Here is a 6000-nt window from a genome sequence, read left to right on the forward strand (position 1 = left end):
TTAGGTTTCAAAAAGGAGTTTAAAAGTCCCAAAAGACTAAAAATATTTATGGGGTTCAATCAACAGTCCTGAAGGCAACTCTGAAATTAAGATGTTCCATCTCGACCGGGTGCCGTGGCTCACGCTTGTAATCCCAGTACTTTGGGAGGCTGAGGCAGGTGGATCGCTTGAGCCCAGGAGTTCAAGACCAGCCTGGGCAACACAGTGAAACCTTGTCTCTACAAAAAAAAAAAAAAAAGAAAAGAAAATTAGCTGGGCATGGTAGTGCACGCCTGTAATCCCAGCTACTTGGGAGGCTGAGGATGGCTTGAGCCTGGTGGGGCGGAGTTTGCAGACAGCTGAGATGGCGCCACTGCACTCCAGCCTGGACAACAGAGCCAGACCCTGTCTCAAAAAAAAAAAAAAAAAAAAAAAAAAACGATGTCCTGACAGGGTATCACTATGACCCTGATAGCAGCCTTCCTAGTAGGGTGTGGAAGTCCTGCCTCAGTGAGGCACACATGGAACCGGAAGATGGCAGGGTTGCTTCTTCCACCTGGTGGCTGTGCCCCGACCTGGTGGCTACATTTGCTGGGCCCACTGCTATTTCCCCACAGGAACAACTTGGCAGCAAACAGGTCCTGCCACAGCCAGAAAAACTGGGACGTGGGAAAGTATATTCATTTCCCCCAAAGAGCTGGTAAGAGTCAGTCTTCTCTTATCACTGCAGGATATACCCATACCTGGAAAGATGGCCTTGGGGCTTGGCACTGGGACCAATGTATTTCTCTTACTTTCCTAAAGTCTCTCCGAAATTAGCCAAGTCTCACCAGTTCTAGCAGAAAGAGGGATACAATTTTGTAGGACCGGAAAGTCACCCCTCAATGCGGCCAGTGTCTCTCGTTTCACAGGGAAAGCAAATTCCCAGGCTGAGTTGCCAGAGGACAAGCTGAGGTGGTGGCCTTTGGTGAGGGCTGGAGGGCCAATGGCTGCCTGCTCCTGGCCTCTCACAGCATGGCTCTCTGACCCTTCAGGGACGCACTGAGACCTCCTGCTCCCAGTCACCAGCCTCCCACAGCCTTCAAGAGTCACAGTCCAGGCTGCTCCTGGACTAAAGCCAGCCAGGCGGGCCCGTGGCAGAGACACTCAGAACACGGCCTAGACTTCAGGATGTGTCTGGGCACCCCCAACCGCTGTGAGGAGGGCTAGAGAAGCCCTGAGCTGTGACACTGGGGTGGGAAGACTTAAACACACCATCTCCCATACTACAACCGTCTTAAGAAGAGGTAGTTTTTCTTTTTAAAAGTTATTTGAGACAGGGTCTCGCTATGTTGCCCAGGGTGGTCTTGAACTCTTGGGCTCAAGAGATCCTCCTGCCTCAGCTTCCTAAAGTGCTGGGATTACAGGTGTGCTCCACCACTCCCAGCTAATTTATTCTTTATAGAGACGAGGTCTCACTTTCTTGCCCAGGCTGGTCTCAGAACTCCTGGGCTCAAGTGATCCACCCACCTCAGCTTCCCAAAATGCTGGGATTACAGGTGTGCGCCATCTTGCCCAGACAGTTTTTCTGTTTTAAAGAGAATTAAAAATGAAGCTCAGATATGTGAAGTAGTTAATCCAGCTCTTAAGTACCAAAAAGACATTAAAATTCAGTCTCTATTCATCAAACTTCCCAAATGCTAAAGGCAGCAAAAACTCCTGCTCCTGACCTAAGAACAAGGCCTGTGATCCTTAGTTTGTGGAGTAGCTGGAGAATTTTCCAGAAGTCTCTTTAACTCCTCAGAGAAAAGAACACTTTCCCCTCTTCTGCAAGCTTGCTCAGTTAGGCCTTGGAGAGCCTAATGGGTGTGGCTGTGCGGGGGATGGACCATGCACTAAACCACACCCACCCACCAGGCAACAGACGGAAAGACACAGACAGCAGGGCGGGTGGGCATGAGGACTCCACACCAGGTCTCTGAACCCATCTCCTGGAATGCCGTAGGTCAGGCTGTGGCAGTCAAATGGCTGCTTTCTGCTGAGAAAGGATGAACTATGACTTCCCCTGGGAAAGTAAATAAACCTTGACAATAGGGGAGGCTGCTCAGTGTGAGCTTGGTTTGCACAATCGTGTGCTCAGTTATATAACGGAGGATTGGATTGCGCAGTTTTCTCCTTGTTGAGAGGAAGCTCTTCCAGGAGCGCCCACCAGCTCCTCCCTCCTCAGGAGAGGGGTGCGGCTGGATCCTTGGCAACGCTTTGGTCCCCTAACGGGGGAACTGCTGGGGTGCCTTCTCCCTCCTGCAATCCCCACCTTATCCCACAGCCCCTTGGAGACTCTGCTCCTAAGCCACTAGGTCTGGGTCAAGAACCACACACAGGCAGCCCAGGGGGCCAGCTGGGCTGGGCAGTGACCCTCCTGCCTTGACTCAGGGCCCTTGAACTCTTAAGATTTTGCCTCCCCTACCCTGTGGCCAGGGCCTTCACTCTAGTTGAAGTGTCTTCACTGGACCCAGCAGAGGCTACAGGGCCCACTGAGTCCCTTCAAAACTTACCGTTTCCCTCCTACACATTCCTTTCCTGAAATCCCTTCAGACTTTGCCACAGAATCATCACATAGCAGAGCTGCAAGAAGGCCTGCAGATCGCTGAGCCTAACCTCATTTTACAGATGAGGTCCAGAGAGGGGACACATTCATGGCAGAGCTGGGACATGAGCCAAGTCTTTTTTCCAGCCCAATCCTCTTCCCACATCACTGTATTACCTCTCAAAGGAATGAATTGCTATTGATGGGATTTATGGCCCTAGCAGAGGTGGGTTTTCAGTATGAGATCCTAGGCGCCCCTCGAATCACTATCTGTCTACTCCATCTGTGCCCACTCTGTCCCCGAGTGGGTGGGCTTCGAGCTACTTCTTCAGCAGGGGTGAGCAGCTCATGCTTGGTCCTCCCTTATTTGGTACGCCCAGCTGTGATCCATGCGGTTGAACCTCTTGGCGTAAGAACTGAGAAATGAATCTCGGTAGCCCCTGCTTTCACATGTCTGGGCCTGGGCCAAGATACCAGAACAGGAATCAAGGTGCCAGGTGAGCAATCACCAAGCCTGGGTATCAGGTCGACAGGAGGGGCACTGTGCATTGGTGAACCTGGGCTCCCTGAAAATGCCAGTTATGCTTAAGACATCAGGCAGGAACCAGGACACCCCAGGAGGGGCCTGAACACAGTCACTCCACCTCCTGCAGTGGTCAAGATGCCCTTTCTGCAAAGGTCCCTCTGCCCACAGAGCCCTCATTCAGGGCTTCCTGAAGATGTTCCCAGCCGCGTAAGTCCATGCCAGCTAGTGTGCTTCAGGCACAGCTGAGAGGCAGGAGGCATCACGCAGAGAGCATGTGGCTTGTCACAGACGGTGCTGAGGTTCACCCTGGCTGTCTTGCTGAGCAGTTATTTTCCGTGGAAGGTCCTTCCTTTCCTGGAACTGGGAAGAAGGCCGCAGAAAGCTCAGGAGTCCCCTCACTTACAGACTGAGCTAGTTCAGTTTACCCAGTAGGTCACTCATCAGCTTGACCCACACGCTGCAAACACAAACATCAGGCCATTCAAGCTGGGCACACTCCTGCCCCCAGCCTTTGCACCTGCACCCCAGGCAGCAGCTTGGCTGCTCCCTAACTCTTCAGGTCTATGCCAGTGCCACCCTTCAGTGAGGCCTTCCCTTTCCACCTGGCACTCCTCTCCCCTCTTTAAAGTTTTATTTATCTCCATATTACACATCATCTTCTAACATACTTTATAGTTTACAAATGTATTTTGTTTATTATCCCTCTGCCCCTAGAACTGCAAATCCCACGAGGGCATGCTCCCCGCTGTGCCTCAGTTCCACAGTGAGCAGTTCCTAAGTACCACCCATGCCTCCTCAGCGCCTCCTAGGTGTGGAAATTTGGGAAAGAAAAACTGCTTGGAGAGCACTCCCAGAGTTTTTGCTGCTAAGTCAGACCAAGTAGGGCCAGTGAAAGGCCCCCTATTATCCCCCAAACCTAGCTCCCTGAAGGAGGCAACCGTTACACCAGAAAACAATGTTACTTTCTGGAGAAGTGTGGCTTCCTGAAAATGTTTATTTTAAATTATGCTGGATGCAGAGGAGGCTGCACAGTGGTACCGAAACAGGCACCAACCCCAAGGTCCTCAACAATTTTCCACCAACAGCTCATCAATCCCAGCAAAGGGCTGTCCTGGAAGCTGGCCTGCCAAGTGCATGGGTCCCTCTCACCTCCCACCTCCCGCCACAAGCTGAGCCCTCACAGAACTTCCAGGACGAGTGTTGCCTGTAGGGGCGGATCCAGGCTTTGCAGAACCTGAAGTTTAAACAATGGGAGGTGGGCTATGGAGGGGGCATTCAACTTTAAGGAAAAAAAAGTCAAAATTAGGATTACAACATTGCTAGGCACCCCACCTCCAAGATCTCGGGAGCCGCCAGGGCAAGGAAGGAGACAGAAGCTCAGAGAAAACCGACGTCTTCCAGGGAGGGAGGCAGGCGGCCACTCGGTCTCCGCGGCGCTTTTGCTCAGGTTGACCACATTCCCTGGCTTCGACTACAAGGTGAACTCCCGGGCAAGTTTCCTGTTCTACAAGAGGAGAGGGCTGGCCTTCAATCCCGAGACCAGAGCGAGGGGGTGCGGGGCGGCGGCTGCGGCAGCAGATGGAGATGAAAGCGCATTTCAACTAAAAGGTGTGATCAGTGTCAGGCCTCTGAGCCGAAGCTAAGCCATCATATCCCCTGTGGCCTGCACGTACACATCCAGATGGCCGGTTCCTGCCTTAACTGATGACATTCCACCACAAAAGTGAAAATGACCTGTTCCTGCCTTAACTGATGACATTGTCTTGTGAAATTCCTTCTCCTGGCTCATCCTGGCTCAAAAGCTCCCCTACTGAGCACCTTGTGACCCCCCCACTCTGCCAGCCAGAGAACAACCCCCCTTTGACTGTAATTTTCCTTTACCTACCCAAATCCTATAAAACGGCCCCACCCCTATCTCCCTTCGCTGACTCTCTTTTCGGACTCAGCCCGCCTGCACCCAGGTGAAATAAACAGCCATGTTGCTCACACAAAGCCTGTTTGGTCTCTTCACACGGACGCGCATGAAAATCAGTGTTCCGACTTGGGTGACAAATTAAGTGCATTTCACCGCCGAGCGAGCCACGGCCCTGGAAGCAGAGCTCGCCCAGGCCAGGGGACGCGGTGCGCTCCCGGGGTCGCGAGCCTCCCTCCCTGCGGCGTCCGCCCGCAGTCTGGGACGCGGAATTCCCTGCGAGAAGTCCGCGGTCGCCTGCAGGCTCCTTCCCCCAGTAGGCGGCACGCGCAGTCTCCTGGCCGGGGCAGGAGCTGGGGGCGGACCAACTACAAGTCCCTCTGCACCCCTGCGGGCCGACCGCAGCCCCGACCCCTTGGCGCCCCGGCCCGCCGCCCACCCCGGCGGCCGAGCCCGCGCGGAGCCCGAACCGCGTCTGCGTCCGGGGAGTGCGTGCCCGGCCGGCCCCGGGCGCTTACGGTCTCGGCTCGCAGGCTCCGGCGGCGGCAGGCGCGCGATCTCTCCGGCTCCCTGGCTCTCCTCGGCTAGTTTTCAGCAGCCCCGGCGCAGTCTCCGCCCAAGCCCGGCCTCCGAGCGGGGCGTTCCCCGGCCTGGAGGACCCGGGAAAGTCTCTAGGCCTGCCTAAGGCTCCACCTCTGCCGGGGATAAAACGGGCTACTTAAAGGGCGGTCCGCGGCCCCGCGGCCAGAAATGGAGAGAAGCGTTTGGCAGCTCGTACAGCAGTTTGATCCCGTAACTTCGTCAGTTGAATCTAAAAACAAAAATCCAAACTTGCATGATGTATGTCCTTTTTTTTTTTGGAGACAGAGTCTCACTCTATCACCCAGGCTGGAGTGCAATGGTGCGATCTCGGCTCACTGCAGCCTCAAGCGATCCTCCCACTTCGGCCTCCAGAATAGCTGGGACTACAGGCTACGCCACCACACCTGGCTAATTTTTTAAGTTTTGTAGATACGG

At 54.1% G+C, this 6000-nt stretch overlaps 1 protein-coding gene across 6 annotated transcripts in view; it reads right to left on the reverse strand.

Moving 5' to 3' along the window:
• The window catches only part of EPHX1 (epoxide hydrolase 1), a 35342-nt gene extending 29590 nt beyond the window's left edge, over positions 1 to 5752 (reverse strand). The window contains exons 1-2 of one of the 6 annotated variants that reach the window (XM_055107504.3): positions 5502 to 5684; positions 4404 to 4575 (exon numbers count right to left, since the gene is read on the reverse strand). The gene's annotated coding sequence lies outside the window, so the exon portion shown is untranslated. Of the gene's footprint in view, positions 1 to 4403; positions 4638 to 5058 lie in introns of all 6 variants that reach the window. The other 5 variants (XM_055107508.3, XM_063596631.1, XM_055107501.3 and 2 more) reach the window with 5 other exon arrangements.
• Between the last annotated feature and the right edge of the window lie 248 nt (positions 5753 to 6000).

This window comes from Pan paniscus, chromosome 1, assembly GCF_029289425.2.
Source record: "Pan paniscus chromosome 1, NHGRI_mPanPan1-v2.0_pri, whole genome shotgun sequence".
Classification (NCBI taxonomy): Eukaryota; Metazoa; Chordata; class Mammalia; order Primates; family Hominidae; genus Pan; species Pan paniscus.